Source organism: Lithobates pipiens, unplaced genomic scaffold, assembly GCF_037356315.1.
Source record: "Lithobates pipiens isolate NorthernLeopardFrog02 unplaced genomic scaffold, aLitPip1_a1.2 Scaffold_16, whole genome shotgun sequence".
NCBI classification, from domain to species: Eukaryota; Metazoa; Chordata; class Amphibia; order Anura; family Ranidae; genus Lithobates; species Lithobates pipiens.
The window spans coordinates 363,659,614-363,667,485 of record NW_027507748.1 but is presented as its reverse complement, the minus strand read 5'-3'; the positions used below and the strand labels follow the sequence as shown (position 1 = coordinate 363,667,485).

At 44.4% G+C, this 7,872-nt stretch overlaps 1 pseudogene; it reads left to right on the top strand.

The window, feature by feature from the left end:
* The first annotated feature begins 6,544 nt into the window (after positions 1-6,544).
* LOC143986348 (U2 spliceosomal RNA) lies at positions 6,545-6,676 on the top strand (annotated as a pseudogene).
* Positions 6,677-7,872: the final 1,196 nt, after the last annotated feature.

The following is a 7,872-nucleotide window of genomic DNA, read 5'->3' as shown; positions in this document are numbered from 1 at the left end:
CACACCTGTCTATATAAGACCTTACAGCTCACAGTGCATGTCAGAGCAAATGAGAATCATGAGGTCAAAGGAACTGCCGGAAGAGCTCAGAGACAGAATTGTGGCAAGGCACAGATCTGGCCAAGGTTACAAAATTTCTGCTGAACTTCCTAAGAGCACAGTGGCCTCCATAATCCTTTAATGGAAGATGTTTGGGACAACCAGAACCCTTCCTAGAGCTGGCCGTCTGGCCAAACTGAGCTATCAGGGGAGAAGAGCCTTGGTTAGAGAGGTAAATAAGAACCCGAAAATCACTGTGGCTGAGCTCCAGAGATGCAGTCGGGAGATGGGAGAAAGTTGTAGACAGTCAACCATCACTGCAGCCCTCCACCAGTCGGGTAGGAGAGTGGCCCGACGGAAGCCTCTGCTCAGTGCAAGACACATGAAAGCCTGCATGGAGTTTGCTAAAAAACACCTGAAGGACTCCAAGATGGTGAGAAATAAGATTCTTTGGTCTGATGAGAACAAGATAGAACTGGATAGAATATGTTCTGTGTTTGTTGTCTTGTGCTGCCTGTTGCCATATCTAGAGACTATCTGACACAGTAGCCTCTGGATATCTGTCATGTTATTAGTGTCGCAACTACCATCTCCCATTGGGGGGAATGATGATATTTTAATTAATTAATAAATACATCATTTTTTTTTTATATTTTTCCCTACATTGTATGCTGTGTCACTCATTTGGTCTTCTGGTTCCCTACAATCTCAAAGTTTTCTTGACTAGAGTGACGCAACCGGTAAGCAATGTTAGGTGGATATTAGTGTATTATTGCACATAAGTTAAGGCCCTTGTTCCTCTTTTTTGGTTAATAAAATGACAGACCAGGCAGTATACTAAGAAGATTCCAGATCATGCAAAGCCCTTTCACACAGGCTGTCAGCTTCACGACCATACAGAACTCTGCCTCTACTGTGTAAGACATGGGATGGGGCTCCACACCCATTACATTTCTCAAACACTTAGTTAAGTGCGACAAAATGTGAAACATCTATGTAAACAATTTACTTTGTATGAAGCCAAAACTTCACATTCCAAAGAAAAAAACATAGTCTTTTATCATAGAGTTTTTTTTTCAGCCGACTGTTCCCAGGACATTTTTGGATGAAAAGCATGTTTACTTTCATATGTGTACAGTTCCAATGATCACTAGCTAGCACTGGCCATTTAAAGGACCAGCAAGTGGCACTACCACTGGTGACCCTAATCCTTGGTTTAGACTAATGCGGTGCAAAAACCCAATGATTATTAGGCATTTCTCACACCACATTCAAAACCCACTGCCCTTGTGATCTGTAGTGGGTGTCAGTGTAATCTTAAAGACACCCCAACGCAGGTGGCAAATGCAGTGCATTGGCCTGCACCAGATCTCATGGTACAAAAGTACCATGCCATCCCGTTGCACTGTGATTCCAAAATTGCTGCATGCAGAACTTTGGTATGATGCAATGCGATTTGACCCTATTGAAAATGAATGGGCTCAAATCACACTGTACTAAATCGCATGTGAATTGAACAGGAATGCGGCGTAGTTCCTGTGCGATTCACGTGTGTTTCATAGTGTGAACCGAAGCTTAATCCTAATTTAACGTTACGTGTAGTGCACATTTCAGTGGCTGTATCCTTTTAAGAAAACAAATAGATAAAGAAAGAAAATTTCTGGTATTTTGAAAATCTCTTGACTTGACTTGACCATAAGCTTAGGATTTGTCATAGTATGTGAAATGCAATATATACAGTAAGGCTCATTTCACACTGGGGCGGTGCTGGCGTCAGCGGTAAAGCAGTGCTATTTTTACCGTCGTTTTAGCGGCGGTATGCGGCTGCTAACGGGGCGGTTTTAACCCCTACTAGCGGCCGAAAAAGGGTTAAAACTGAACGCATAGCGCCGCTGCAGTGGCGCTTTGCCGGCAGTATAGCCGCGCTGCCCCATTTATTTCAATTGGTAGGAGCGGTTTAGGAGCGGTTTAGGAACGGTGAATACACCGCTCCTTCACCGCTCCGAAGATGCTACTAGCAGGACTTTTTTCACCATTCTGCTAGCGCACCGCTCCAATGTGAAAGCCCTCCGGCTTTCACACTGGAGTGAAAGGGGCTGTTTTTTTTCAGGCGCTATTTTTAGCGCTGTAGCGCTTGAAAACTGCCTCAGTGTGAAAGGGGCCTAAATGTTGCAATTAATTGTTTTTTAATTCTTCATTTAGAAGAATTGGCACGTGATATGTTTTTCAGCACATACGTAGCAGCGTGAAATGTAACAGATATTACACACAGAAACATGAAGGCAAATATACAGTATATCCACTTGCTTACTGGGCACTTAAACCCCCCTCAGTCCCAGACCAATTTTCAGCTTTCAGCGCTGATGCACTTTGAGTGACAATTGCGCGGTCATACAACACTGTACCCAAATGAAATTTTTATCATTTTTTTCCTACAAATAGAGCTTTCTTTTGGTGGTATTTAGTTACAGCTCGGAGTTTTATTTTTTGCTAAACAAACAAAAAAAGATGCAAAAAAAAAAAAAAAAAAAATCATGTTTTAATAGTTTGTTATAAAATTTTGCAAACGGGTCATTTTTCTCCTTCATTGAAGTGCGCTGATTAGGCGGCACTGATAGGCTGCATTGGTGGGCACTGATGGGCTGCATTGGTGGGCACTGATGGGCTGCATTGGTGGGCACTGATAGGCTGCACTGGTGGGCACTGATAGGCATAGTTAAGGCGGCACTAATAGGCACAGATAAGGCGGCACCGATGGGCACAGATAAGGTGGCACTGATGGGCAAAGATGGGCACAGATAAGATGGCACGGATGGGTGGCACGGATAAGTGGCACGGATGGGTGGCACGGATGGGCACTGATAGGTACCACAGATAGATGGGACTGATGGGCACTGATAGGTGGCACTGATAGGTGGCTCTGATAGGTGGCACTGCTGGGCACTAATGGGCGGCACTGCTGGGCACTGATGGGCGGCACTGCTGGGCACTGATGGGCGGCACTGGGGTGCAGCACCTGAGGCAGATTTTGGGTGGCACTGTGGGTGGCACTGCTGGGTGGCACTGCTGGGTGGCACTGTGGGCACTGCTGGGTGGCACTGTGGGCACTATGGGCACTGCTGGGTGGCACTGACAGGGGGGCACTTACTTTATTCAGGATGGCACTGCGGGTGGCAGGTGGGCACTGGCAGGGGGCAGGTGTCCTTTTAAATTGCTGGCCGTGATCGGGACTGATGTCCCGAACACGGCCGCCGGCGATCGGCTTTTTTTTTTTCTCCTCGCGCTGTCAGCGCGAGGAGGAATACTAGCCGATTACCGGCTCCGTTTTATCACATGATCAGCTGTCATTGGCTGACAGCTGATCACGTGATAAGGGGTCGGGATCGACCCCTTACACGGATCGGTGATCAGGCGAGTCTCACGGACTCGCCGATCACAGAGCGCGCCGCGCGCGCCCCTCAGGGGGCGCGCAGGCCGCTCGTAACCGGGACTACGTCAATAGACGTAGTCCCGAAAATGTGGGTCCGCGCTATTGCCGTCATTTTGCAATAGCGCGGGTCCCAAGTGGATATACAGTGGTTATAGAAAATAATCACCCCCGCCCTTTAAAATAATCAAATTTCTTCTGAAATGAAGACAGACACAGTTTGTGTTTTATCCAGCGCTAGTTACTAGTGCGACTTGTAACAACTTGTTGGCATATGCCGCGTACACACAACCGGACTTTCCGCCAGACTAGGTCCGACGGTCTTCTGACTTTTGGTGGACTTTTCGAACTAACAGACTTGGCCACACATGAACAGACTGAGTCGGTTAGAAAGTCTGTTTGTTTTGAATGTGATGATGTAAGACAGGACTAACAAAGGAAGTTCAATAGCCAGTAGCCAATAGCTTCCCCTTGCATCGTATTTGGTCCATCGGACCAGCATACAGACGAACGGTTTTCCCGATAGGAATTGAGTCCGTTGGATAGATTTGAAACATGTTCTATTTCTAGGTCTGTCTGATTTTTTTTTAATGAAAAAGGATCGGATTAGCCCACACACGATCGTATTGTCTGACGGATTGATTCCATCGGACCTAGTCTGCCGGAAAGTCTGGTCATATGTACGCGGCATAAGTCTTCTAGCCAGAAGGAACCTTCTAGCACCACCTTGTAACCAATTTTTTGGCCATCTATGCGATTTAAAGGTAACAGCTTCACAATCTGTTCTCTTTCATGAGACAGTGTACCTTTTGGATATGTTCATGTTTTTCTTTCTATATCATGTGTGTTTTTATGTGATTCAAATAAATTATGTATTTTTACTATAATATGAGACCATTTTTCTTTCCTATTTGGGATTTTAGTGGCAACCTTTAAAGTCCTTTTTCCTTTTTTTTTTATTTTTCTGTTTTTGTTTAATCATTATTGGATGTGGTGAAACGCTCTGCAATATATGTCTCAAAGTCATTTTGCTTTGGGTCATTGTCATGTTGGAAGGTAATCTTTCTTCCCATTGACAACTTTGTGGCAGGAGAAAGTCTCAGAACTTTCTCTGGGAAGCAGATTTTCCTCAAGAATTTACTAGTATGTGTCTCCATCCATTTTTCCTTCTATCCTGACAAGTGCTCCGGTCCCTGATGCAAAGAAATACCCCCAATAACAGGATATTACCACCTCCGTGCTTTACTGTAGGAATGATGTTATTTGGATGGTGAGCTGTATCGGATTTCCGCCGGACATATCCTTTGGTGTTGAGGCCAAATAATAAAATTTTATTCTCATCTGACCACAACACCTTTTTTCCATGTGGCCTCAGAATCTTCAAAGTGTATGTAAGGTAGTCAGATGAGACTAAAATTGAATTGTTTGGTATTTTTTTGACATCCCCTATTTTGACATCCTCTTGTGATGTCATCAGGGAGCTTGTTGTATCTTTGAGGTTCTTTCAGATACCCCCACCCACCAATGACACACAGTGGTGCATTTGCAGCTCAGTGGAGATTGCCCAATGCATGTGCAGTTTGGAGTCCCAACCTGAGGGGACACTACAGTACAGGGCTTGGACCTGCAAAATATGTACTTTGCAAAAAAAAAAAAAATTAATATATATATATGTATATATATATATATATATATATATATATATATATATATATATATATATATATATATATATATATATATATATATATATCTCAGATTGTGTTGGGGGGGGGGGGGGTATAGAAGGAGAAGGAGAATGAAAATGATGCAAAGTCGGTAATGGGAAAGAAAATCAGGTCTCCTGCCTTACTGGATATGGATCTGTGTGGCAGAGCTGTGTAAATCTCAGGACTGGATCAACAGAAAATTAATTTGGCAGGCATAAGAGCTCCCTTCTATGTTTTATTCTGTGTATTTAGAGTCTACCCCACCCACTGAATTATGCATACTTTATTCCTTTACATTTCAAGTAAGGATGCAAGTAAGCCATATAAGATCTTTCATTTTCTAAATGCTACAGATTTGCTGTAAGCTTCTCATCCCCAAATCTTTACTATTTCACCTCATTAGAGGCAGTCACCCACATATCATGCCCCGTCATTAATCACATCCTTTTCCTAACCTTCTGACTCCCCTCTCTCCACTTCCTTCTGACCCTGGCATTGCTCAAATTTCCTGATCCCCACCCCCTTATAGGAACAGTTTTAACCATTGACTATCACTGTACTGGGCGTCAGAGAATATCACAAGCTCAAAAGTATGTGCAACACAATTCCAACTATCCATATACGTAACTTGTGAAAACAAAAAAGCATTTGTAATAGTTTATAGATCACGCCATGGAATTTGTTCTGCAGCCCCAGAAAATGTTTACTGTATAATGCATTTTTTCCCTTAAAAACTGGATAAAAAGTGAAGTGGAATGATCCTTGCTTGCAGTGTACTCCACTATTCATATGGTCCTACCAGGTAGTTGTATAGGGCAGAAATGGTAGAATGGCAGAAATGGTAAATTCAGACAATGGGGGTTATTTACGAAAGGCAAATCCACTTTGCACTACAAGTGCAAACTACAAGTGCAAAGTGCACTTGAAATTGCACTGAAAGTGCAGTTGCTGTAAATCTAAAGGGTAGATCTGAAATAAGGGGAAGCTCTGCTGATTTTATCATCCAATCATGTGCAAGCTAAACTGCTGTTTTTTATTTTCCTTGCAGTTACCCCTCGGACCTACAGAGGCTGCACTTCCACGTGCACTTTGCACTTGTAGTGCAAAGTGGATTTTCCTTTCCTAACTAACCTCCACTGTCTAATTTTCCAATCACAGTTCCAGTTGTTTCTTTCCTGGTAAGCAGTACAAAAAAAAAAACAAGTGTGAGTTTCCATTTCCCTCCACTATATTCTTCATAACACATTTACCATAGTCAACTCGCCCTGATTTCAAAGGGACTGTCCCTTAGTTTGGACAAAGTCCCTCTGTTCCTCTTACATCCTCATGTGTCCCTCATTTTGGTCTGATCTCTATAGTTGTATATTAAATCGCTTCTTGGCCTTTTGGCTAAGATCAAGTGTAGTATCTGTTCTTATCAGTTGCCAGGAGGTTGCGCTTGTTTCCGTCCCTGCTCTACTGCGAGGCGAGCAGGGGTGGCGGTTGCTATGCAAAACCTGCTGGCGTGAAGGTAACCTGGAGCAGTTTGTAGCCGAAAGGGAAGCCTTCTGATAAGGATGGAGAACCACTGGTTGGCGCCAGGGGAGGGGACCCTGGCCTTCTGGCCTGGATTGGGGCGGCTCTAGCTCCAGTCAGTTTTTCGGGAGGGAATGCTGGTTTCCCTTTCTCCCACCGGGGGAACAGCTGGTACTTCCCGAATGTAATTAGGTAGGAGTGATGGGAGTGAGGGTGAGGCCTGATGGCAAAGGGCTCTCACTAAGCTCCTGGATCTCCATGCCTTTCTGGTTGGGTTGGGGGCTGCTGTGGTCTGGGGGGGGGGGGGTCATTGATGCTGTTGAAAAGCCTGTGGTGATGTGCCCCTGAAGTGGCACCATAACACATGCCTTTTCACACCTGCCTCTAGGGCCGGGCTTTTTGGCTAGGACCAGAGGAATTTTTGATTCCTGGCCAGAGGGCCTGGTCATTGTGTTACACAATGGCCACTCTTTTCACTCTACTCTTCACTATCCTCTCCCCACTTTATTTATTTATTTTTATGTATGTTGTGTGTCACGTTTTTTGTTTGTCACTGCACATGTGGTGAGTAGGGTGTCGGTCCTCGGGCCAACCCTGAAAGTCTTGTGGGAGGGTGGACATAGGCCTTCTGGCTTGGTTTGCCCTCTCTTTCTGAGGGTCTCCCTTCGGGGGAGCCCCTACCCAAGTACCTGGGTGGGTCTGTTTCGGCAGACCTTTCGGAGAAAGGCGGTCGTCTGGTTTTGGCCAGATGGGCCATGTATGGTACCTCAGTCCTCGTCTGGAGCCTAACGCCCCGGGGGATCAGGGTAAGGTCCTTCCTCGTGGAGGACAGTGGTACACCCGTTGCACATTTTTGTGTTCACTCTTGATGTGTGTGCACTTTTTTTGGCACCGGGTGGAAGTTTTATCTTTCAAAAAAGTGTTTCCCAGAGCTAAACCTTTCATCCAATTTCTAGAGTGCTGCATTTGTAAATTTCAAAGGCTAGTATAAAAGAATAGTAGTGATAAAAAAGCACTTGTGGGTTTAACTAATCATTTCTTTTGTATAATTCTCCTTTAAGGGGGTGTAGCATGGATGTGTTCTATGCCTACATACTTTTTTTTTACTTATTCTTCACATATTTTTATAGATTATTTTCAGAACACTATATTTGTAATCATCCCCACACATGTGGAATGTGT